Source organism: Dermochelys coriacea, chromosome 8 (assembly GCF_009764565.3).
Source record: "Dermochelys coriacea isolate rDerCor1 chromosome 8, rDerCor1.pri.v4, whole genome shotgun sequence".
NCBI lineage: Eukaryota > Metazoa > Chordata > Testudines > Dermochelyidae > Dermochelys > Dermochelys coriacea.
The window spans coordinates 59,753,316-59,779,835 of NC_050075.1; the positions used below are offsets into that span (position 1 = coordinate 59,753,316).

Genomic DNA, 26,520 nt, shown 5'->3' on the forward strand with positions numbered 1-26,520 from the left:
CAGGCCTTCTGTCCTTGGAAACCCCTTTCTTTTTCTACAGTTCCAGCAACTTGTCTCATTCCCCTGCCTTCAGCTTCATGATGCTCTTTCTCGGGGAGTCAGCTAAGCCCTGCCAGAAGAAGTTGTGAGACTGACCTGTGAGTGTGATGTTTTGGAGCCCTGAGGAGGGGGAGTCTGACAGGGAAGGGTTGTGCAGACCCTTCCAGGCCATGAGAGGGCATTTGAGAAGATACCACACTACAATGCTGCCTGTTTGGCCTCAGCCCAGGTGCTATGACATGCCATGCTCCCCTGGATATGCCCATCCATGTCCTCTTCTCTCCTTCCTTTACCACAAGATGACAGTACCCCTGCACCTTCCTTTGCTAGGAAGGGAATAGGAAGGAGACTGGGACTCAATGTATGGAGAAACAGTAATGTGTCCATCATCTGAAGGGGGGGATTTCAGCAGCTAAGATGAGAGATCAGGGCCCACATTCTCTCCACTCCCTTGAGTATAGGATGAGAGGTGCCTAAAAGAAAAAAACTTCCTTTCCCGCCACAGACAGTAAGGGCAGGTAGTGAGAATGCAAGAGGAGTAGGGTGGGGCTGGAACAATGATGGACTCACTGAAGCAGGGATGGGAGGTGGAGCTGTACAGCATTGTGGAGATTTGCTTGGAGGAAGATAGAATGGGGGGGGTTCTTCTAGATGCACTTTTCCTGCATCTAAATCGGGATGGGGGACCGAGAATCTGGGCACAGATCTTTTCCCAAACACACACTTCATCTGTTCTGCTAAAAACAATCTCTTCTACATTTCCACCACAGCCTGAAGAGCACTTACAAGAAGGTGAAGGGCTTATTTCCTATTATCCTAAAAATAACAAATTATGTGACTGAAAATGGGTAAAACTGGCAGTTGCTATATATTTGGAAATAATGCCATTTTGAAATACAGTTGCTTTTTTGCAATCCAGCTGATCCCCATTTGCCATGAGAGCCACTAGGACTTTAAGGAGCTGGCACAAGATAGAGACCCCGCTAACTTTGTTTTCCATCCCCAGAACTCCACTGCCTTTAGCACATGCTATTTTTTTTGTTTGAACAATGAGTTCTCACTCAATGCTATGTTTCTTTTGCTGCTTTTTTTCCTCCTTTGCCAAGTGTGGTGTGTCTTTTGTAAAAAAGATGAGTTTTTTAGCTGGCCTATGAAGAGATAATTTTTATGATATAAAAATAGTATTGTGAAGAATGTATTGGTTTCTTGTTTCTATAATGTTTTGAGTTTATAAACATTTTTATTTGAAAAGAGTATTGCTGTGAAAAAATCTTTTTCCTTTAGTGAAAGTCAGTTTTTATGAGTAGATTAAATCCTTTTTATTTATGTTTTTAATGTTTCTCTTTTTTAGAAGAAAAGCTTTGCCTTTATGAAAGTAGTGACTATTTTAGAAAAATCTGTTTGGTTTTTTTTTTTTTGTATTTAAGTGTGGGCTTTTCTATAAACTGGGATAACTTGTTCTATAAACGGGGATAACTCTTTTAGAAACAAGATGAGATCATCTGACTTTTCTGAAATGGGATATTAATTTGTAAAATCATAAATGTTAGCCTTTATGAAATAACTTGCATTTCTGAGATAAAAGATGCATTTTTGCCTTGTTAAAATGTTGGGGGGGAGTTTTTTTTTTTTTTTAAAGAAAACACCTACTTTATCTCAGGCTGCTGTATCACTTAGTCACACAGGCAGATGGCATAACATAGAGGAGCCCCCGCTACCTTTTTGCCACCAACGCCCATCCTCCAGAGCTGCATGAACACAACTTGATCATCCCACTACATCTAAGCCTTTTGTCTTTAAAAGGACACATATTGCTTTTCATGAGAAATAGTTTCCATGACCAATTTTTTTAAAGTAACTTTCTGCCTTTTAGAGAGTTGCATTCTGCAACTGTATGGAAATGCTACAGTATATTTTATTACATCTTTCTCATGTCAGTGTTGGTGCCCAGGGCAGAAACTAGTCTTTTCCATCGCTTTCTGTCATTCCATCTGCTCTATGCTATTAAGTTTGTCTGTTCTGCCTTCCCTGAAAAGAGTTCCTTTTTAAGGTTTCTCTTCATTGCCCTCCATTTCCCCACGCCAGTTGGTTTCTGCTTAACAGCTTCATGGCTGTGTCTTGGCATTTGGAGTAGATGTCCTATAACTGTCCAATGCTTCCTTCTAATTCTAGTGGAAACAAGCTGCTGGCTGGTAACTTCTCAGATCTCTTTCATAGATTCTGGGCATTGGCTGGAAACACTTCCATAGAAAACTAAATGCATTTGAAAATAAGTACCTATTGGATATTTTAATAGATCTTCAGGTCTGACAACCATATATTAGCACTGAGATTAGGTGAGCTGAAAGTTTTCAGTTCCATTTTGATATTGGTTTGCTTCTTTGATTTCCATATGTTGCTGAGTTTAGTGAATGCTGTGGATGCCTTTCTATTCTTGTCACTGCTTTACTGAGGTCTCCATTGGCTAGTAATGGTACTGCCTAGGTAAATGGAATGTTCAACTTTCTTGATATTTTTTGCCTTCTAATATGATGATACTGCTTGATATCTAGGTTTCAAGGATGTTTGTTTTAGCTTAACTGATTGAGTCCTGCCTGGTCTGCTCTTTTTGCCACAATATTTCTGTTAGTAGCCTTTCAGGGTTGTTTCTCAATAAGGCAATATCAGCAAAACCTGGGTCTTCTAGGCATTTCCCATCTAACTATGCTATGCTAGTGTATGTGTTTGCTGCACTTTGTTATCCAGTCTATGGCACTATCAAACAGTGAAGATAGTATGCAGCCCTCTTTTCACAGCAGTGTACCTGCTGAACCACTCTGTCTCGTTGTTCATCCTTACAGAACATTTTGCAGGGCTGTACGTGGCCTTGATGATGGTGACTTAGCCTGAAGAATATTCCTGTGACCCAAGGAGCCCTTGAATGCCAACTAGCAAAGGGCCCACAATATCATAACTCATCAGGCTGACACATTTATTGATCCAACTCAATTGTCATAATCTGTATCTAAAGGGTGTCACATGCAAATTAACACTGGTTATTAATATTGTGTAATGTATGTATGGGTGGTGTCTAAAGAATTTTAGATGTGTGCTTGACATATATTCCTACAACATGTTGGCAGACAATGCCTAAGCCCACTATGTCCTAGATGAAGGAATGCTGTTTCACAGGCTTGACTGTGTGTCCAATGCAAATTAAGCAAGGTGTGGCCAAAGATCAGGAAAAGCACACTCACATGCACGGTAAACAAAGCCAGTGGAGAATATGACTTTAGTCTCAACAAGGGATGGATACTTCCCCCTCAGAAAACCATCCTGCCTCGTGAAGCTGTTGTAATATGGGAAGATACAAGCCGAGGGAAAAAAAGACCAAAACATTTTGTGATCCAACATGTAGCAGACAAAAAGGAAGCAATAACCTCTGAATAACCAAGAATTTGAAGAACAGCTAGCCAAAGACTCAAAGTAATAGCAACATTTTTTTAAAGTACATCAGAAGCAGGAAGCCTGCTAAACAACCAGTGGAGCCACTGGATGATCGAAATGCTGAAGGAGCACTCAAGGATGATAAGGCCATTGCAGAGAAACTAAATGAATTTTTTGCATCGGTCTTCATGGCTGAGAAGGTGAGGGAGATTCCCAAACCTGAGCCATTCTTTTTAGGTGACAAATCTGAGGAACTGTCCCAGATTGAGGGGTCATTAGAGGAGGTTTTAGAACAAATTGATTAAGCTAAACAGTAATAAGTCACCAGGACCTGATGGTATTCACCCAGGAGCTCTGAAGGAACGCAAATGTGAAATTGTAGGTTACAAACCACAGCTAGTAGTGCTATCATTTAAATCAGCTTCTGTACCAAATGACTGGAAGATAGCTAATGTGATGCCAATTTTTAAAAAGAGCTCCAGCAAAAGAGGTGATTCCAGCAATTACAGGCTGGTAAACCTGACTCCAGCAAACTGGTTGAAACTATAGTAAAGAACAAAATTGTCAGACACATAGATAAGCATAATGTGTTGGAGAAGTGTCAACATAGTTTTCTAAAAGGGAAATAATGCCTCACCAATCTGCTAGAATTCTTTGAGGGGATCAACAAGCATGTGGACAAGGGGGATCCAGTGGATATAGTGTACTTAGATTTTCAGAAAGCCTTAGACCAGTCCCTCACTAAAGGCTCTTATGACAGCTTACAAGAGGGAAGGTCCTCTCATGGATTGGTAACTGGTTAAAAGATAGGAAACAAAGGGTAGGAATAAACGGTCCATTTTCAGAATGGAGAGAGGTAAATAGTGGTGTCCCCCAGGGGTCTGTATTTGTAACAGCCCTATTCAACATATTCATAGATGATCTGGAAAAAGGGGTAAATAGTGATTTGTCCGCATATGTGGTTGCCACATCTCAGAAAACATCTATTGGAATTGGAAAAGGTTTGGAAAAGGGCAACAAAAATTATTAAGGGTATGGAACAGCTGCCATATGAGGAAAGATTAATAATACTGGGACTTTTCAGCTTGGAAAAGAGATGACTAAGGGGGGATATGTTTGAGGTCTATAAAATCATGACTGGTGTGGAGAAAGTAAATAAGGAACTGTTTACTCCTTCTTATAACACAAGAACTAGGGGTCACTAAATGAAATTAATAGGCATAAGGTTTAAAACAAACAAAAGGAAGTATTTCTTTACACAACGCACAGTCAACCTTTGGAACTCTTTGCCAGAGGATGCTGTGAAGGCCAAGACTATAATAGATATATAATATAATACCAAAAAACTCTATAAATTCATGGAGGATAGGTCTATAATTGGCTATTAGCCAAGATGGGCAGGATGGTGTCCCCAACATCTGTTTTCCAGAAGCTAGGAATGAGTGACAGGGGATGGATCACTTGATGATTACCTATTCTGTTCATTCCCTCTGGGGCATCTGGCATTGGCCACTGTTGGAAGACAGGATCCTGGGCTAGATGGATCTTTGGTCTGAGTCAGTATGGCTGTTCTTATGCTCTGAGCTCATGGGACAAGAGGATCTATTTTTCCGGGAGTTACGAGTAACTGAAAACAGACTGTAGGTGAGAAACCTGCATACACAGGGATTGTAACTTGGTGAAATTAAGTTTGTCACTAGGAAGTGTGTTTTTATTTTATTTGTAACCACATCTTTCTCCTCTAGTATAAATTTAATCTTTTTTAATTACAAAACCATCTCTGTGCTGAGCTTCAAACTGAAGGGTAAAATCCTCAGCCAAGCTAACAGGCTGGTGTGTGCTCTGTCTCTTTGAAGACCGTGAACCTTTCTGGGAATGCCTTTCAGAGACACTCCAGGGCAGATGGTTTGGGGGAGAATCAGGACTTGAAGGGATCTTGGTATCACCCTGCAAGGAGTAAACAGGCTTGTGGAAGCCAGCATGAGTACATTGTGCTGTAAAGCAGGCTGCTGGTTTCAGGGCGCTGAGCGAAAGCAGAACAGCACTGAAGCATCCAGGGTTGTAGGTGGTGGCAGAACCCCTTCTTGCTCTGGATGAACCCCCAAATTGTCCCTATATATGTCCCAATATATGCCATAATGTAGGGACACTGAGTGGAAAGAGGAAAAAGAAGGCAACCCAGAGAAATGTTACACAGAACAATAGTGAAAGAAGCCAAATCCATCAGTGTGACACAAAAGAGCCTGAACAGACCAGCCCAAGACCAAAATAACTGGTGGATGCCCTACATGCTTTAGGGTGCAGGGGGAGAAAGAAAAGATGACTATACAGCCTGTCAAAGGCCTTTTGAAAACCAGTGACATTGATAAGGAGAGCCTGCCATTCCATCGGTTCTTCTATGGTCATCCTTAGTGTGACTGTCTGATCTACACAGGATCATTTGGGTCTGAATTCAGCTGTTTTTTCCTTACACTTCGCATGCACTGCCTCTTTCTTTCTGTATCACATCACAGAAAACATTCCTTACAACAGAGCGATGTGATTCTCCAGTTGTTGCAGTCAGTAAGAACACCCTTTTTGGCCATTCTGACAATTATTCCATGTTTTCACAGGTTAGGAGCGGTCTCTTTCCCAGATTTCATTGAACAGCTTTGCTAGATTGTTAGGGAGGGAGAGTGAAATGCTTTTAGAAAAGGAGTACTTGTGGCACCTTAGAGACTAACAAATTTATTAGAGCATAAGCTTTCGTGAGCTATATCTCACTTCATCGGATGCATTTCCGATGTGAAAAGTGAGAAGTGAGCTGTAGCTCACGAAAGCTTATGCTCTAATAAATTTGTTAGTCTCTAAGGTGCCACAAGTACTCCTTTTCTTTTTGCGAATACAGACTAACACGGCTGCTACTCTGAAACCTGAAATGCTTTTAGAATTTCTTCTTTGATTTGATCATCTGCTGCTTCTTGATTGTAGCCTATGCTTCTGAAATTCCTTTTGGGCTGATGTTGATCAAGTTCACATGTTTCATCATACTCTGGGGCTGAGGTATGTGTGGGTGGGTCTGTTCAGGACTCTTTTGGAAAAGCCCTGCCCACCTGTACGTTTTTTACCTCAAGTTGTAAGCATTTTTCTATCTTTACTTTTTTATTGGCCCACTTCCAGGATTTGAGTCACTTGGTAAATAATTCTGTGGCTTCCTACTATAGCACGAGCTTCAGCTGCTAGGTTTTCAACATATCTCCATTTACCTTTCCTTACATTGCTTTTCACTGCTTTCTTGTACTCCTCTGGCTTTTCCAATATTTCACTGGTCTTTGCATTCGGAAGTTTTTCCTCTTTCATGATTTTTCTTTCCTCAATAAGACACCCCATCTTTTGGTTTAGCCAACTCTTGATCTGTCTATGCTGGTATCCAACTGGAACTGCTGCAGCTTGAATCACATTGGTCTCTGCATAGTCTCTCCTTCCTCTGCCTCTGGCAGTGCCTCATATCTGTTCCTTAGTTCAAGTTGCAATTTCTTACGGTACTTTTTCAGTTCTGTTTTATTGATTTTCTTTGCCACTTTCGATTTTAAAGTTGATCTTTCTAAGTTTTAACTTCAGCTTGGCAAAGACTGGTCAGTGCTGAAATCTGCTGCTTGGCATGGCCTTTAGTGTTGGATAGAAATACCATCTTGAGCTAGTGCAGATGTGATTAATCTTGAGTGGATGTTTTTTTTTTTTGCCATTTGATGAATTCCCATTTTATGTATGGCTTTGAGGGAACAGGGTGCTTGCAAGATTGGTCACTAAGCTCAGTTCAATGAGTCTCTAGCCTTTTAAGTTAATGATTCCCAACCATGCTTCCACACTCCTCTTTCTATTTCCATTCTTTCCACTCTTTCCATTTCCATGCCATTCCTAGGTAATCACATCTTACTCTAGAGTTAAAACTGCTCACCAAGAGGAGTAAATCATGTTGACTTCATTGGTGGCACAAAGACTTGGTGGTATAAATGTCATAACTGGAATACTGGTATAGAGCAGTATAGATTGTTCAGAAGGACACACAGGATGCTTAAGGGAGGAGGTGTTGCATTGTACATCAAGAATATATACATGTTTGAGGCTCAGAAGAAGGTGAGAGGCAGATCAGTTGGAAGTCTCTGGGTGAAGATACAAGGCAAAATAAAAACCAGGTGATCTCATGGGAGGAGTCTACTATAGACCACCGATTCAGGAAGAGGTGGATGAGGAATTTCCTGAACAAATATCAGAAATATGTAGAACACAAGTTCCGGTAGAAATAGTACACTTTAACTATCCAGCTGTGTTGGAAACATAATATAGAAAAAACACAATTTCCAATAAGATTTTTTGGAATATGTTGAAGGCAGACATTTATTTCCAAGAATAGAAGAAGAAACCTGGGATACAGCCATTTTAGAGTCTATTCTGGCCAACAGGGAGAAATTGATAGCAAATCTGAAGGTGGAAGGCAATTTTGGGGGAAGTGCTCATGAATTAATTTAATAATTATAAGGAAAGGAAGGACTGAGGAGCAGAGTAAGGACAATGGAGTTTCAAAACAGCAGACTTTATAAACTCTGGGAAATGATAGGTATGGTCCCACAGAAAGAAAATATAAGGGAAAGATGAGTTCAGGAGAACTGGCAGCTTCTCAACGCAAAAATATTGAAGACACAATTGCAAACTATTCCATTGTGAAGGGAAGATCAGAAGAATACTAAAAAGCCAATATGGCTCCATCGAGAGCTCTTTAATGACCAAAAAATCAAAGAGGAATCTTACAAAATATGGAAACATGTTCAAATTGCTTTGGTAGAATACAACAGATGGCACAAGTATGTAGGGACAAAATTGGAAAGGCTAACGCACAAAAGTTATAACTAGCAAGGGACATAAAAGGCAGTAAGAAGAGGTTCTTTAAATACATTAGGAGCAAGAGAAAGATGAAGCAAAGTGTAGTTACTCCTCTTAGCAGGGAAGAAGAGCTAATAACAGACGATATCAAGTAGGCTGAGGTGTCTAGTGCCTCCTTTGCTTCAGCTTTCACTAAAAGGATTAGTGGTGACCAAAATTAACACAATTAATATTAACAACAAGGAGGAAGGGACAGAAGCCAAAATAGGGAAAAATGGGTTAAATAGTATTTAGGTAAATTAGATTTATTTAAGTTGGCAGGGCCTTAGGAAATGCACCATAGGGTACTTGGGGAAGCTGAGGCAATCTCTGAACTTTTAGCAATTTTCTTTGAAAAATCATGGAGGATGGGCGAGGTCCCAGATGATGACAGAAGGGCAAAATTAGTACATAAATATTTAACGGGAGAACAAAGAAGACTTGGGGAATTATAGACCAGTCAACATAACTTCAATACCTGGAAAAATACTGGAACAAGCAATTAAAAAATCAATTGGTAAGCACCTGGAAGACAATTGGCTTATAAGTAATAGTCAACATGGATTTGTCAAGAAGAAATCTGGTCAAACAAACCTAACTTTCTTATATGGGAGATTTTAAGTTAGATATTAGGACAAAATTTGTACTGTCCTAATGGACCCGGAGGGGGGTTGGAAACTTTAGACGTGATATCTTTTGACTTCTAGTAAGGCTTTTGACACAATCCCAGTGAAAATCTCATAAGTAAACTAGGGAAATGTGGTCTGATGAAATTACTATAAAATGAGTGGAAAAACTGACAAATACCATATTCAGAATAGCTATTAATAGTTTGATGTTCAACTGGTACGGTATATCTACTGGGGCCCAACACGAGTTGGTTGTGCATCTGATACTATCAATACTTTCATTAATGAATCTGATAATGGAGTGGAGAGCCTGCTTATAAAGTTTGCAGAGCTGGAAGAGGCTGCAAACACTTTGGAGGACAGGATTAGAATTCAAAACAACCTTGACAAATTGGAGAATTCATCTGGACTCAGCAAGATGACATTCAATAAGACAAGAGCAAAGTAGTTCACTTAGAAAGGAAAAATAAAATGCACAACAACAAAAAGAGGAATAATTTGCTAGGTGGCAGTACTGCTGATAAGGAACTAAAGGTTATAATGAATCACAGATTGAATGAGTCAATGTGATACAGTTGCAAAAAAGGCTAATATCAACCTGGATGTATATTAACAGGAATATTGTATGTAAGACTCAGGAGGTAATTGTCCGACTCTACTCAGCACTAGTGAGGCTTCAGCTGGAGGATTGTATCCAGTTCTGGGCACCACATTAAGAGATTTGTGACTACATTGGAGAGTGTCCAGAGGAGAGCAACAAAAATTATAAAAAAAAAAACTATGAGGAGTCCGGTGACACCTTAAAGACTAACAGATTTATTTGGGCATAAGCTTTCGTAGGTAAAACATCCACCATGCATCTGAAGAAGTGGATTTTTTACTTACGAAAGCTTATGCCCAAATAAATCTGTTTGTCTTTAAGATACCACTGGACTCCTTGTTGGTTTTGTGGATACAGACTAACATGGCTACCCCTCTGAAAAATGATAAAAGGTTTAACTGACCTATGAGGAAAGGCTTTTTTTTAAAAAGTCCTATTTAGTTGTGAGAAAAGAAACCTGGGGGGGGGGGTGTGGAATAGTCTAGGTATACTTGGTCCTGCCTCAACAAGGGGTGCTGGACTAGATGACCCCTTGAGGTCCCTTCCTGTCCTACTTTTCTATACATTTTGGTATTCTCTAATTGCCTCTGATGTGTGGTTGAAAGAAGTTATCTTTGTCCTTGTTACTATGTCCCTCTGTTGGAGCACAGCATTGTATGATTAACAGTTGGGAATCTAGCATATCTGATGTGTTGATTGGTGAGATTTTTTTTCCTGAAAGAATCTGTCATGAGTGCTACTCTGAATGTATATTGTCACTGTGACATGAATAGATGTCTTATCCACACCTATCCATCTTCTGTCCCTAGTGCAAGTCCATAGTTGTCCCATCTACCTCATGGTCTGCAAGATGTTTGAAATAAACATGGTTTTCATATTCCAGTAACTGACTTGGGTATGTCTACACTACGAAATTAGGTAAATTTTAAAGAGGTCAATTTTTAGAAATGGATTTTATATAGTCAATTGTGTATGTCCCCACTAAGCGCATTAAGTCAGCGGAGTGTGTCCTCACTACCATGGCTAGCATCAACTCACGGAGCAGTGCATTGTGGGAAGCTGTCCTACAGTTCCCACAGTCTCTGCTGCCTATTGAAATTCTGGGTTAAGCTCCCAATGCTTGATGGGGCAAAAACATTGTCGCGGATGGTTTTGGGTACCTGTCATCAGTTTCCCCGCCCTCCCTCCGTGAAAGCAACTGCAGACAATCATTTTGCGCCTTTTTTTCCTGGGTTACCCATGCAGACACCATAGCATAGCAAGCATGGAGCCCACTCAGCTCACCACTGCTGTTGCAAGCACTGTAAACACCTCGCACATTATACAGCAGTATGTGCAGAACCTGGCTAAGAGACAGCAGCATGAGGACGATTGTGAGGAGGACATGGTCACAGATGTTTCTGAAAGCACGGGAGGCAAATGGGACATCATGGTGGCAGTGGGACTGGTTGATACAGTGGAATGCCAATTCTGGGCCCGGCAAACAAGCACAGACTGGTGAGACCGCATAGTCTTGCAGGTATGGAATGATTCCCAGTGGCTGCAAAACTTTCGCATGAGTAAGGCCACTTTCCTGGAACTCTGTGAGTTGCTTTCCCCTAGCCTGAAGTGCAGGAATACCAAGATGAAAGCTGCCCTGACAGTTGAGAAGCGAGTGGTGATAGCCCTGTGGAAACTTGCAACCCCGACTCCTACCGGTCACTCAAGAATCAATTTGGACTGGGCAAGTCTACTGTGGGGACTGCTGTGATTCAAGTAGCCAATGCAATCACTGATCTGCTATCAAGGGTAGTGACTCTGGGAAATATGCAGGTCATAGTGGATGGCTTTGCTGCAATGGGGTTCCCTAACTGTGATGGGGCGATAGATAGAATGCATATCCCTACCTTGGCACCAGACCACCTTGCCAGCCAGTACATAAACTGCAATGGGTACTTCTCAATGGTGCTGCAAGCACCGGTGGATCACAAGGGATGTTTCACCGAAATCAACGTGGGATGGCTGGGAAAGGTGCATGTTGCTCACATCTTTAGGAACTCCGGGCTGTTCGAGCAGTTGAAGGGACTTAATTCTCAGACCAGAAAATTACTGTTGGGGATGTTGAAATGCCAATAGTAATCCTTGGAGACCCAGCCTACCCCTTGCTCTCATGGCTCATGAAGCCATATGCACACAGCCTGGACAGTAGTAAGGAGCAGTTCAACTACAGGCTGAGCAAGTGCAGCATGGTGGTAGAATGTGCCTTTGGATATTTAAAAGCTCGCTGGTGCTGTTTGCTGACTAGGTTAGACCTCAGCGCAACCAGTATTCCCATTGTTATTACTGCTTGCTGTATGCTCCATAATATCTGTGAGAGTAAAGGGGAGACGTTTATGGTGGGATGGGAGGTTGAGGCAAATCGCCTGGCTGCCAATTTTGAACAGCCAGACACCAGGGTGATTAGAAGAGCACAGGTTGGTGTGCTGCGCATCAGAAAGGCTTTGAAAACCAATTTCATGACTGGCCAGGCTATAGTGTGACAGTTGTGTGTGTTTCTCCTTAATGCAAACTGGCCCCCTTTGTTGACTTCAATTCCCTGTAAGCCAACCACCCTCCCCCCTTCAATCACAGCTGGCAAAGGAAATAAAGTCACTATTGTTTTGAAACCATGCATTCTTTCTTTATTATTTTTTTTAAAAAAGGGGGAGATAACTGATAAGGTATCCCAGATGGTGTGGGGGAGGAGGGGAGGACAAGGGCACACTGATTATTGCAGCCACATTACAAATCAAAGCTGTTTCAATGACAGCCTTCTGTTGCTTGGGCCATCCTCTGAAGTGCAGTGGCTGCGTGCCCGGAGCCTCCCCCCCACACTGCATTCTTGGGCTTCTGGGTGAGGAGGCTATGGAACTTGGGGAGGAGGGCAGGCGGTTGTACAGTGCACGCAGTGGCAGTCTGCTCTTGTTGGCTTTCCTGAAGCTCCACCAGATGCCTGAGCATGTCTGTTTGCTCCCCCATTAGCCTCAGATTTGCATCCTGCCTCTTCTCATCACACTCACTTGATGCTTTCCTGGACTCTGCCACTGAATGCCTCCATGCATTTAGCTGTGCCCTATCAGTGTGAAAGGACTGCATGAGCTTGGAAAACATGTCATCACGAGTGTGTGGGTTTTTTTTTCCATATCTTCTAATCTGCGATAACCTCAGGGACAGAGATGATAGGGGTAGCATAGAAACATTTGTACCTGCAGGGGGATAAAAAGGGAGAGTAAAATTTAAGATAATACATTTCTGAGAACAAAAGGGAGACTCTTTCACAGTGAATCAAGCAATTCACAGCAGACAGCACATGTGCTTTAGGTACAAGGTCACATTTTGCCTTTTATATTGAGTGCCTGCTGCTATGGTGACACATCACACATGGCTGGGCAACAGAATTCGGTTTCCAGGCAGCCATGGTAAGCCAAAGGGTATTCGGGTTTGGCTTCTAATGCCTTCATAACATGTGGGAATGTTTTAAAACTGCAGCATCGTCCTTACAAAAATTCCCCTATTTCAACCAGGTGACCATGAATGATATCACTCTCCTAAGGCTAACACAGAAAGATATAGACCGAATGTTGCTGAATGCGATCAAAACCCAGGACCATTTGCTGCCATGCTTTGTGCTGCAATGATTCCAGACTACTCGCTACTGGCTTGGTGTGGTAAAGTGTCCATGGAGGACGAAATAAGGCAGCCCTCCACAGAAACCTTCTGCAAAGGCTTTCAGAGTACCTCCAGGAGAGCTTCATGGAGATGTTCCTGGAGGATTCCCACTTCATCCCCAGACACATTAACAGACTTTTCCAGTAGCTGTACTGGCCACGAATGCATCCCAAGTCTTCAGGACAAATCAAACATTAAACACTATCTCTTTTAAACCCTGTACTGTAGTAACAGATGTGCACTCACCAGAGGTGCCTCCTCCACCTTCAGGGTTGGGGATCCCATCTTGGCAGAGTATTGGCTCCAGGGTGATGAAAAGGTCCTGGCTGCCTGGGAGAATGGATTCACTGCTTGGCTGCTGCGCATCCTCCTTCTCCTCCTCCTCTTCCTCTTCCTCATCCACAAAATCCTCCTCCATGTTGCATGAGACTCCCCCTCCCTGCAGGTGTCCAGGATAGTGGTGGGGTAGTGGTAGGGTCCCGCCCCAGAATGCCATGCAGCTGATCATAGAAGCAGCACGTATGGGGCTCTGACCCAGAGCAACCATTTGCCTCCTTTGTCTTTTGATAGGCTTGCCTGAGCTCCTTGACTTTCACGTGGCACTACTGTGTCCCCCTGTTGTAACCTCTCTCCACCATGCCCTGTGCGATTTTTTTTTGGCACATATATTAGCATTTTTTCTTTTGATCAGAGTTCTGCCTGCACAGATTCTTCTCCCTATACAGCAATCAGATCCAGTGTCTCCCGTTCGCTCCATGCTGGAACTCGTTTGCAATTCTGGGGGGACTGCATGGTCACCTGTGCTGCTGAGCTCGCCAGGCTGACCAAACAGGAAATGAAATTCAAAAGTTACCAGGGCTTTTCCTGTGTACCTGGGTAGTGCATTGGAGTTGAAAGTGCTGTGCAGGGCAGGCACACTGGAGCACTCTGGGATAGCTCCCGGAGGCCAATAACATCGATTTGCATCCGCACTACCCCAAATTCGACCCAGCAAGATCAGTTTTTAGTGCTACTCCCCTTGCCAGGGAGGAGTACAAAAATCAATTTTAAGAACCTTTTAGGTTGACAAAACGGGGTTGCTTGTATAGACGCATTCATTATAAAATCGACCTAACGCGGCTAAATTTGACCTAACCCTGTAGTGTAGACCAGGGATTTGAAGTGTTTTCTTGCTACCAGCATTAAACTTCTGCAGAGCCTGGCTTCCAGACACTCTTTAATTAGGAACCTTCATGCAGTACAAGGGGTCAGATGGGAAAAGTTTAGGGTTTTTTTGTTTTGTTTTTGTTTTTACAGAAAAGGAGTTGGATAAGGTCTCTAGCATGTAATGTGCTAAGTGTCCTCCGCTTCTGCTGAGAGATTCTGAACTTTGTACTGGGTCTTGTGATGGTGAAACAGAAAAACATAAACAAAATGAAGGGGCTGAATCCCTCAACCTTTTCCTGCACCACTATTACCTAGTCATCGAGTCCCTTGATATTTAGTGGCACTACTTAAGTATGTAAGGGTACAGGATCAGATTCAATGACCATTATGTATCAGATGCCGATGTGCCCCTCCCCCTTCCACGCGCATGTGCAAACATACAATAGACTGGGATTTAGAGAATCTGGTTTACTTCCTGTCTCTATCACAAACACTTCATGTGACCTTGGAAAACGAATTAACTTTACTGCACTGAAGTTCCCATCTATTCAATTACATAATCCTTTCTTTCTCTCACCTGCTACCTATTTTGGTTGAAAGCTCTCTGTCTCTTACTATGTATTTTGTTAGTACCTAGCACACTGGGGATTCATTCTTGGTAAGCAGCTCCAGGGATTGTGTCACAACACAAATTAATAATTATAATGTCTATCATTTATGCCTACAAATATGTGTATACTCACAAGTATAGACACAATCCTAGCACTCTGAAGTACAGAAAAGTAAAAATCACATTAAGACACTTTGTGAATATAAACAATCTGCTAGTCTCTTCTGTCTTTAATAGTGTTTATAACTAAATGAATAAATCTGTTTTTTCTCTCTCCTTACTACAATTAACAAACAGGATGAGAGAACCAGAGGGGTTCATTACATAAGCATTTTTCTTTCTATACCTTCAGCATCAACTGAGAGCATGACTATTAAATTTTTTTCTGTGTAAATTCAAACTGGGGTGCAAATAGAATGTTCAGCTGTTACAGATGTGGCATCTTCCTATGAAAATCTCTCAAATGAGGGTTTAGCTATTGGCTCCGACACCCACCACCTGTGTAGAGAATGTCAATTTGATTTTCTGGGCAGTTCTGAGATATCACTACAAGGTCTTAGAGTTGGGCAAGGTAGCAATACCATTACTAGTGAGGCTTGAATGCCAGAGCTAGAAGCACAGACTCATGGTACATGCAACTCTTAACCTTCCTTCTGGGTGAAAAGAGATTTCTATCAGAAAACTACTTCAGCATTCTGCACAATGGTGAAATTTGAGTTCAATGCTTATGGCTAAGCTATACTGTTTCAAAAGACATGTTCAGGCATGATATGTTTGTACATCTTTTGGCTCTGTCTGTACTGAAGTTCATGGTATTATCTATTTAGTAACTTTTCCATCACTATAAAATGCAATCTGTGGCTATCAGGAATACAAGGGGATAACAAACATTGCTTTCTATATATTCCTAGAGGTTATTTTAGCTCAGTGAAATTTATCTTCTTAAAAACGAAGTATTGTAGCAAATGTTAATCCTGTAAATCCTAAAATATCCTAGATCTACAACTAGAGATGCCAGTTCAGGAAAGCTTCCCTTTTTGCAACACTAAGCATGTGTTTAAGCTCACGGTTATGTGTGGTTCCGAACAAGAATGGGCTTGTGCATGTGCTTTTTGGAATCTGGGCCAAAATCTGCATGGAAGCTAAACTGTACAAGAGTTTGTTCTAGTTTTCTTATATAAAACTTTGATCAATAAACAATTATTGAAAAATGGTAAGCATATCCCATAAATTGTCAAGGAAATAAAATACAATAAAATAAATACAAGCTCTAGGGAGCCGTTGTCCTCTTCATACCAGCCTCTTTAGCTGTCACTATAATGGCCTCTGAACAAAATTTCCCCTGCCCTCTGTCCTTTTTGTTCATTTTGTCTTGTCTTTGAGGACAATGTAAGAGATCAGTATGAGAGGACAGTGTAGTCCTTGTCACCCAGAAATATGAAGTTCAAAGAAAATAAAAAGCCAATTATTGTAACCAGAAAAGGGGAAAATACTTAAAGGATGGCTAAACTGGTGATGTCCGTACTGTACAAAGGCATGGCATGTGCTGCAGAAGCAAAGGATGCAGAGTAGTCTAAAATCTTCTCTCCTAGCATGCCCTGCCACGAGCAATTATTTCCCCCCCACACACATAAAGAGCAGACCAGGTTATTTTTCAGTATACATTGTTTTATTTTCAGATTAAGAAAGGCAACAAAGAACCATCGTGAAGTCTAAGAAACAGACAAAAACCCCATAGATTGGATCCTGTGTGGCGGCTGGTTTGCCCTGTTAGTACAAAGTCACATGATGATTGGTGCATTGGCAGCAGGAGGATCACCCCGTGTCTGAAAACTCCTCAAGTGCTACAGAACCAACATAGCAGCTCCTCTACCCCCCACCCTCTTTACTGAGCCCACTGTAAGGGGATGTGTAGGGGATAGGTGGCACAGGAAGGACTTCCTTATATCCTGCTGATCCCTGGCTGCTGGGAGGCTGACTTGGCACACAATTAATCCAGAATCACAGGAACACAAAGGCTACCTTTGTGCCCCTCCAACCCCCAAGTGGCACAGTATGTTTCTTGGCTGTATTGGAGGATGTTAGTGGGCAACTCATCCTGCAATTCAAAACAGTTGCTGCCCCACAGCTCCCCTTGCAGGAGGAAGGGAGACTCACCATTTAAGGGTTCAGTGCATATAAAAAAATGGCATCTGCCTGTCAGATATATAGCCATCCATGTGGATCTTTCAAGCCCTAGGCAGCAGCACAGCATCTAGGGAGCAAAGGGATTTTAAACTTTCCCAGTGTCCCTTTGAGTAGGTGTAGCTGCATGACATAGGCTTTGGGGATGCCCCTAGTTTACTTTTTCACAAACTAGTATTGTTGAATTTTGGTAATGGAACATAAAGTATGTTATTCCATTGAAAGCAAGCAGTGTCATCTATCCAGTGTACCCAGATCCTAGCAGAAATTCTGTGAGAGAAAAACTTCAGGCACCTTGCTTAAGCCCTGCATTCAGAAATTCTTTTCCAGTTATGTACAGTGAGCATAAAATTATCAGAAATGTAACCTTTAGAACTTGGACAAGTTCATAAAAAAGTCCCAACTAGCCACAAATCTCTTCATTACTTTCCTTGATTTAGTTTGCAGTTCACATTTTTATAAGAATTTCTCTACTCTTTTGTGTCTTTATTCCCTCACCCCAGAGCAGTAATGTATGTTCATCAGAATTTATATATAATTTTCTGTTTCATACTGTATCTAGGATCTGTTTTATATCTAACAATATAATGAATGCCAACAACGAAAACCCAGAGTTTTCTCAGGTTTCAGAGTAGCAGCCGTGTTAGTCTGTATTCGCAAAAAGAAAAGGAGTACTTGTGGCACCTTAGAGACTAACAAATTTATTAGAGCATAAGCTTTCGTGAGCTACAGCTCACTTCATCGGATGTATTTTCTATCCCTCTTGATTGTGCTTGATTTAGCTATGGGCTTTTTCACAAGAGATCATCATGTCCTTATCAATTGGCTACATAGGTGCCGACTTCAGCTGGTGCTGGTGGGTGCTTGACCCCCACCCCAGCCCCACCCCAACTCTGCCTCTCCCTGCCCCTATTCCAACCCCATCCCCGCCTCCTTCCCTGAGCGTGCTGCATTCCCCCTTCCTCCCAGAGCTCGTTATGCCGTGAAACAGCTGTTTTGTGGCGGCAACCATTGGGAGGAGAAGCAGGGACACGGCATGCTCAGGGGAGGAGGCGGAGGTGAGGTTAGCTGGGGCTGGGATGGAGAGCTTGGCTGCCGGTGGGTGCTGAGCACCCACCAATTTTTCCCCGTGGGTGCTCCAGCCCAGAGCACTCACAGAGTCAGTGCCTATGGTTGGCTGTATTGTATAGCAGCTTGCATCCTCTCTTTCTAATCTCTCACTTCAGGTTGCATGAGGAATAGGTTTTTTGGGACTAACCCTATTCGATATACTGCATGTGATGAGTAAAGCTACATTTTAGTCATGGGTATTTTTAGTAAAAGTCATGGACAGGTTATGGGCATTAAACAAAAATTCATGGCCTGTGTCCTATCCATTGCTTGTACTACATACCCCTAACTAAACTTGGACTCAAGTTTTCTAGACCCTTAATCATTTTTGTTGCTCTCCTCTGGACTTTCTCCAATTTGTACACATCTTTCCTGAAATGTGATGTCCAGAACTGGACACAACACTCCAACTGAGGCCCAATCAGCACTGAGTAGAGCAGAAGAATTACTTCTTATGTATGTCTTGCTTACATCATTCCTGCTAATATATCTAAGAATGTTTGCTTTTTTTGCAATAGTGTTACACTGTTCACTCATATTTAGCTTGTGATCTACTATGACCCCAAACCCTTTCTGCAGTGCTCCTTACTATGCAGTCATTTCCTATTTTGTATGTGTGCAACTGATTGTTCCTTCCTAAGTGGAGTACTTTGCATTTGTCCTTATTGAATTTCATCCTGTTTCATTCATTTCTCCAGATCATTTTGAATTGTAGTCCTACCCTCCAAAGCACTTGCAACCCTCCCAGCTTGGTATCGTCTGCAAACTTTATAAGTGTACTCTCTATGCCATTATCTAAATCATTGATGAAGCTATTGAACAGAACTGGACCTAGAACTGATCTCTGTGGGACCCCACTAGATATGTCTTTCCAGCTTGACTGTGAACCACTGGTAACTACTCTCTGGGAATGGTTTCAGAGTGGTAGCCCTGTTAGTCTGTATCAGCAAAAACAACAACAAGTACTTATGGCACCTTAGAGACTAACAAATGTATTTGGGCATAAGCTTTTGTGGGCTAAAGCCCACTTCATCAGCTACATGGGGTGGAAAAACAGTAGGGAGGTCTGTAGACCAGCTTCATTTTTAACTATGAAGCCACTAGTGTTGCTTCATAATAAGTGTGGTCTTTTTATCTATGTAATAGTTTTCCAAGGGAAGCAATAGGAGCTCTATCTGGATAAAAGCTTTGTTTGAGTCATTTACAAGTAAGCACCAATCCTGTAAACAAGTGTGTGTGTGTGTGTGTGTGTGTGTGTGTGCACGCGTGCATGCTTAACTTTACTTCCAGGGGTAATCAAACCCAAAGGACTACTCATAGTAACAAAGTTAAGCAAATGCTTAAGTGCTTGCAAAAGGAATAAAATATTCAAGTGTACTATTAGGAAGAATTCTTCATTAACAATGGGATGGACAAAATCACTTAAGAGGTTTTATCCTTCTCTGCTTTAAACAGCTTGTATTTTTAGCTTAAAATGCAATTTATTTGTAACCTGAAGAATGCAAATTGTCAATTTAAAAACAAGAGTTTCTGAATGAGCTAAGGTAATAGAAGTCTTTCTAAGATGTCAAAACTAATGTCATGCAACTAATTATTAAAGGATACAAAATGTTTCTATATGCTATATGTGCTACAAGAATGGTATAAAATGAAATTAGAATTGAAAATGCATACTAATCAACTCCCTAAATCTGTAATATGGGTACTTAAATACATTTATTTTATACATTCAGCTCTCTCAAGAAATTAACAAACAGCTGTGTTAGGAATTTGTCACTTCGGCTGACAGATCCAGTGGCTCATTAGTTTTAGCCATAAGGAGGAATGAAAATAAGAGGGCCACAGTCAAAAAATACATAGACACTGCAATGACTCTCTCATTGCCACTCTCAGCAGATATAGTCATACTGAACCGATTCGCAGTGAGGATATTGGGCCAGATCCTCAACCATGTACAGGCATGTTCACTGATTTTGTGTGTCACTATATAGATTCACAGCAGATAAGCATCTGGCCCATTGTTTCTATGATTAAAAGTAAGATTTTTTGTGGGGGGGGAGCATGGAATTGAATACATGAAAATATTCAAAATCCCAATTTAATGCACAGAAGGTCTAAAGAGCATTAAGATCTCTCTTTCTAAGGGAAAAAAATACCTGTTGAAATTTCAGGATTTAACCCCTTTTTCACCAGTGTTTGTATGTAGGGGGATAAGTCTCAGAATAGAGTGGGGAATGATGCAGGGGAGGGGGTTGTTTTGTTTTTACTCCGTTTCTATTTTGATGGACTTTTTTCACCATCATTAATGTGGAGGGGAGGTGGCTAAAAGTCAAGGTTTATAAAGAACAAAACCATGCATGGATTGTGAATTCCCAGAATCACCACACCAGGGATTTAGAACCCATCCTTCCCTTCCCCCATAGACCCTTGCTCTGATCCACGTTGCACCTTCAGTCCAGACATGCCAAAGAAAGTGGGCATACACTTCTGCCTTGGAGAAGGTGAGTGGGGAACAGGTGAGAATGGTTGGAGCTCTGTTACTTTCACCCAATCCACCATTCAGGAGCATCTCTGAAGCACAGTTTCTTACAAGGACTACCAGTGGTCACAGAAGATGATGTCACAGGAAAGGCAGACCTGTAAGAGAAGTTCAGGCCCCACCTACCACCTCTCTTGTTTTTCTACTTGATCAGGTGACTGCAAGTAAACTATGAAACAGGATATCAAGAGCTTTCTGCTTGCAGAAAGAGCAGATGATGGTGCAAGGAGAGTAGCAGCTGTCTGGGAAAGCTTCATCAGTTGGGTTAGGGCTGATATGCTTCCATGTAGAGAGGAATGATGCTGAAGAGCTCTGTAACTGAAGCTGCCTGAGGAGGTCTTGGAGGCAACCTGGTGAGAGCAGCAGCCGGGGTATTAGTCTGACCTAAATGATGGTCCTCTGAAAAAAGGGAGCTGGGAGTGGAACATGGGAAGGGTATAGCCAAGAATTTCTGCAAGACACGGGGTGAAGGCCTAACAAGAGAAGGCAGAAGTAGAAAGTAACCCTGGAAACTCTGAAGGAGGGCTCTTTTGGAGCTTGAAGCTGTACAGCTTCGTTCTAGTACAGCAAGTGATTCTGTGTGTGTGTGTGTGAGAGAGCAAACAAACCACGAACGAACTTAGCATCAGACCACATGAACTTTACTTCAGTTGGTGTATCCATGCAAAGCAATTGGGTAAAGTAGCTCATTATGTGGCCATGGTATATTAATGGTGAGTTCAATACTTCTGAAAATTTCAGATAATCCTAAAGTCTGACTCTTTTTGTTGTTCTCCAGAACAATTGAGTTTAAGATCTGAGTTACTAAATACAGGAGATCCACAACAGCAGTACTGTTGGTGAGCACCAATTTATCTTTAATGAATCTGTAAAGCAATCTTTCAGTCAGATTTCCAAACTTGTGGTGATAACTTCATATTCTAACATACCTGCATTTTTCAGTTTGGCCCATCTGAAAGGTATTTGACCATATAACAGAATAAATAAGAACTGACTTCTCATTGCTCATCACAGCCAATGCTTTACAATAATGCCTGAGAATGCTAGCTTGTGTTAACACTATTATAGTATCCAAGATCGCTACAGTAAAGCTGATGGAAAATGCAGGCAGTAAATTAAATAAACCTTTGGCTCTATTGTTCTATGCTGCAGTTCACCTTTGCTTCTGAGTAGATTTTTTTTTTCATTCAGTAATGGGCAGTTATCCAAATATATAAATTTTTATATATATAATATCTGATGTAATTTGGATTGATTGGCAGATTTGAAGGTAAACTGTTAATGAATTTCTGCACTTGTAATATAAATTGCTTGGACAGACTAAGGTAGAAAAACTTGTTAGGAAAGTGCAGAGGAAATAACATTTGGATGAACTTAAGTCACTTATCCAGTACTACAAGGCACTGCAAGCTTAAAATGTGTGCCTCCAAGATTAAAGGATAAAGGAACCAATCCCCATATCTTTGCTGATAACCACAGTGCTAATAAGTAGCCAGTATTAAAATGGTCCAATTTGTTGCTCTCCTTTTTTCAGATTGACAAGGATCCAAGTCACACATCACTTGAGGCATGAAGATCACACACAATTCACTGCAGTCCTAAGGGTGTGTTAATTTTAATGTGTGATGGTGAAAAAAGGTGATTCAAAAAGGAAGCTAAAAGATCCTATTGCACCTTCTGAAAATACTGAGAGAAACTTGGTATCCTGTTTTAAACACTACTGGACTTTGAACATTTTCTCTCTCGGCGGGAGTGTGTGAGCTATTGCTTAGCTCATAGGAGCTGCTATGAATAATTTATTTGTAAACTAGTGGGATGAGTGAGCAGCATCAGAACACAACAAGAGGCAGTAAGGTGCATTCAGCAGGACTGACCCTCTAGCAACAAACCAAAGAGTTACGAACAAGAGCATTTCTCAGCGGGATATCAACAGACCTTCGGACTCAGGTAGGGAATAGAGCTGCTGAAAATGGGGGCTTGGGCATTGGGGGAGGAATTAAAATGCTCTCAATTTAAGTTCAGCATCTCAAAAATCCACACATTTTGACTAGCTGTATACATTGCTTGGAAAAATGGAGTGCGCTGGCGCAGGGGGAGGGTTAACATGAATGTCACAAATTGTCAACCATTTTGATTAGACAGACAAGATGGGTGAGGTAACATCTTTGTCTTGGACCACCAGAAGTTTAGCCAATAAAATGTTACCTCACCCACCTTGTCTCTGGTATCCTGGGACTGACATGGCTACAACTACACTGTATAGAACCATTTTTATTCCAATACAAAATTTCAACACTTGATTTTTTTAAAATTCCTATGTAAAGGTTCACTGATTCTCACAGAGTCTTTTCCTCCCCTAGGCATTCTCCTCTTCCAGTCTTTCCAGCAACCCTTCTCATACCTGTTTCCTTCACACTGAGAAGGAGAAAGGGAAGGTGGAGTTCTGGTCTGATGCACAGGAGCCCAGATAGTACCTCTGCATTCTGGTACAAGCGCTCTGGAATAATTTGAGAAAAATACATGATTTAAACCTCTTTTGTCTTGTCCTGAGAGCTAAGCAAGGGCTGAAGCTGGAGTTTAGACACCAATCATCCCTGTGAAGCCATTATTTGATACTATATTTTAGTGTGTAGGTTTTTACTTGTAATTGCACTAGTCTAATCCACAAAGCTAAAATTTCATTTAAATGTGCATGTCAGATGCTCTTGCCCACAATTTCACAGACTTCACTCAAGGAAAGAAAACTACTCCTAAAACATATTAAAATAATAGTTCCAATAATAACACACAGGTGGAGCTCATCTGAAGTAATGAGGTTCTGAACAGATGTTTAGTGTAAACAACACTTTTTGTGACCTAAAAGCTAAGCCAGCTTTCATGTTGCTTCTAAATGGCTTGTTTTGTTCCCTCTGAACAAAACTGGAAAAGCAAGTCTCATCTCTGCTTTCTTCTTGTGATGCTGGTGCTTATGAAAAGGAGGTGTAAATAAATAAGCTGTATAATTTAAGCTTCAGGGCTCATTCTTCCTTTTCCGCTGTGCCTGGAGGCGGCTGAGCTATGTTTTGCCTCAAACACAGGGAGGCTCCATTGAATCAGATCAGCAAACAAACTTGAAATAACATGAATAATTTTGGTTCAGAGATCAATGGTTCTTAAATTCTATAGGGCAAATCTTGTCCTATCGTGGCTACAGCATTGCCCTCAGAGAAATTGAAATGGTTGTACTGAGCCAGGAAGCTGGGATCCTAGGATGGAAATGTGCACCATATATGTTATTTGGCTGACCTCATACAGAGGTGCTGGGAAATCTACAATGATATGGATCCACTATAGTTTCCTCACATGAAGAAAAAGTACAACCAGAGAAGAAAACTCTACAGCTATCTCTGGAGCCTCAGGGAGGTTGCTATCCCTCAAAGTTCCTGCATTCCAACTTGTCTTGGGAGACAAGATTTTTCCTGTGTGTGTGAGAGAGAGTGACATGAAAGTGGAGACCACAATAACATAGTGACTGCAGCATAAATAAGAACATACCTTACAAAATAGAACAGCAGAGACACCTGAGGGTGATTCAGGATCATATATTAGCCATTTGCACAATATCAGATAGCAGCAAAAGGGTAAACAAGGTCTTGGCACACATTGTATCTGTAGAAGTGAGTTATACAAATTGGCAGAAGTTAGTCTGTCGTATGGCACAATAGTGAAGCCCCAGTTGGAATGTTGTGTGCAATTCTGGTCAGTGTATTATATGAAGAATGAAAGATCAAAGTCCATAGCAAAGTGCAACAAAAACAGTTTAGGTTGCAGGGGAAATGTACCGTGATGGAAGATTAACCAGACTTTGCCAATATATCCAATGCAAATTGAAACTTTGACGGAGATGTAGGATCTGAAATATCCTAAAAGGAAAGACTGATGCCTGTCCTTCAGGTCATGGGACTTGTAATCTAGGTATCAGGGGACTGAATAAGTCATTTTGGGAAAGGAGGAACTGGGATATAAAAGCTTCCTGTTGTCAATAATGGCTAGTGTCTCGAAAGGACATTGAGCTTGGGAGTGCTTTCCAGGGGCTGGGACAGATCCCTGTGGGGGGAGGAGGGGGGCACCCATGGAGGGCTTGGCTAAAGAGAACTTCCTCCAGATTAGGAAAAAATGGGCATCAAAAGAACACCCATATTGGATCCGACCAATGGTCCATCTAGCCCAGTATCCGGTCTTCCAAGAGTGGCCAGATGCTTTAGAAGGAATGAACAGAACAGGGCAATTTTTGAATGATCCATCCCCTGTCGTCCACTCCCAGCTTCTGGCATTTGGAAGTTTACGGACACCTGGAACATGGGGGGTTATCTCTAATCTTGGCTAATAGCCATTATGGACCTATCATCCATGAACTTATCTAATTCTTTTTTTGAACCCAGTTATACTTTTGGCTTTCAACATCCCCTGGCAATGAGTTCCACAGGTAGACTTGGCATTGTGTGAAGTAGTACTTCCTTTTTTTTTTAAACCTGCCTATTAATTTTGTTGGGTGATCCCTGGTTCTTGTGTTAATTGAAAACACTTTATTCACTTTTTCCACACCATACATGATTTTATAGACCTCTCTCATATCCCCCCCCCACCCCGCCATCACCTCTTTTCAAAACTAAAGAGTCCCAGTCTTTTTAATCTATCCTGAGATGGAAGCGGTTCCATATCCCTAATAATTTTTGTTGCCTTTCTCTGTACCTTTTCCAAGTCTAAATCTTTTTGAGGTGGGGTAATCAGAACTGCATATGGTATTCAAGTTGTAGGTGCACCATGGATTTAGAGTGGCATTTGTCATCTTGGGTGAATACCATCTGGTCCTGGTGACTTATTACTGTTAAATTATTCAACTTGTTCCAAAACCTCTCCTATTGACACATCAGTCTGGACAGTTCCTCCGATATGTCACTTAAAAAGAATGGCTCAGGTGTGGGAATCTCTTTCACATCCTCTGCAGTGCAGACTAAAGCAAAGAATTCATTTAGCTTCTCTGCAGTGGCCTTGTCTGTCTTGAGTGCTCCTTAAGCACCTTTATGGTCCAGTGGCCTCACTGACTGTTTGGCAGGTATCCTGCTCCTGATGCACTTAACTTTTTTACCTATTTGTTTTTGTCTTTTTCTAGTTGCTCTTCAAATTCTTTTTTGGCCTGCCTGATGGTACTTTTACACTGGACTTGCCAGAGGTTATGCTCCTTTCTATTTTCCTCAGTAGGATTTGCCTTTCAGATTTTAAAGAATGCATTTTTGCTCTAACCAATTCTTTTGCTTTGTTTAGCCATGATGGGACTTTTTTGGTGCTCTTATACATTTAATTTGAGCCTCTGTTATGGTGTTTTTGAAAACAAGTTTCCATGCAGCTTGCAGGCATTTCACTCCTGTGACTGTTTCTTTTAATTTGTTTAACTTGCTTCCTCACTTTCAATGCCATTCCCCTTTCTGAAATTAAATGTTACTGTGGTGGGCTTCTTTGGTATTTTCTTTCCCACTAGGATGTTAAATTTAATTACATTATGGCGACTATTACTGAGAAGTTCAGCTATATTCACCTTGGGGACCAGATCCTGTGCTCAATTTAGGACTAAATCAAGAATTGCCTCTCCCTGGTGGGTTCTAGGACTAGC

At 41.5% G+C, this 26,520-nt stretch overlaps 1 long non-coding RNA gene across 1 annotated transcript; it reads left to right on the plus strand.

The window, feature by feature from the left end:
• The first annotated feature begins 28 nt into the window (after window positions 1–28).
• Window positions 29–23,858, plus strand: LOC119860727. The gene is made up of 3 exons (XR_005294618.1): window positions 29–137; window positions 22,405–22,817; window positions 23,231–23,858. It is a non-coding gene; the product is annotated as an uncharacterized LOC119860727 (long non-coding RNA).
• Window positions 23,859–26,520: the final 2,662 nt, after the last annotated feature.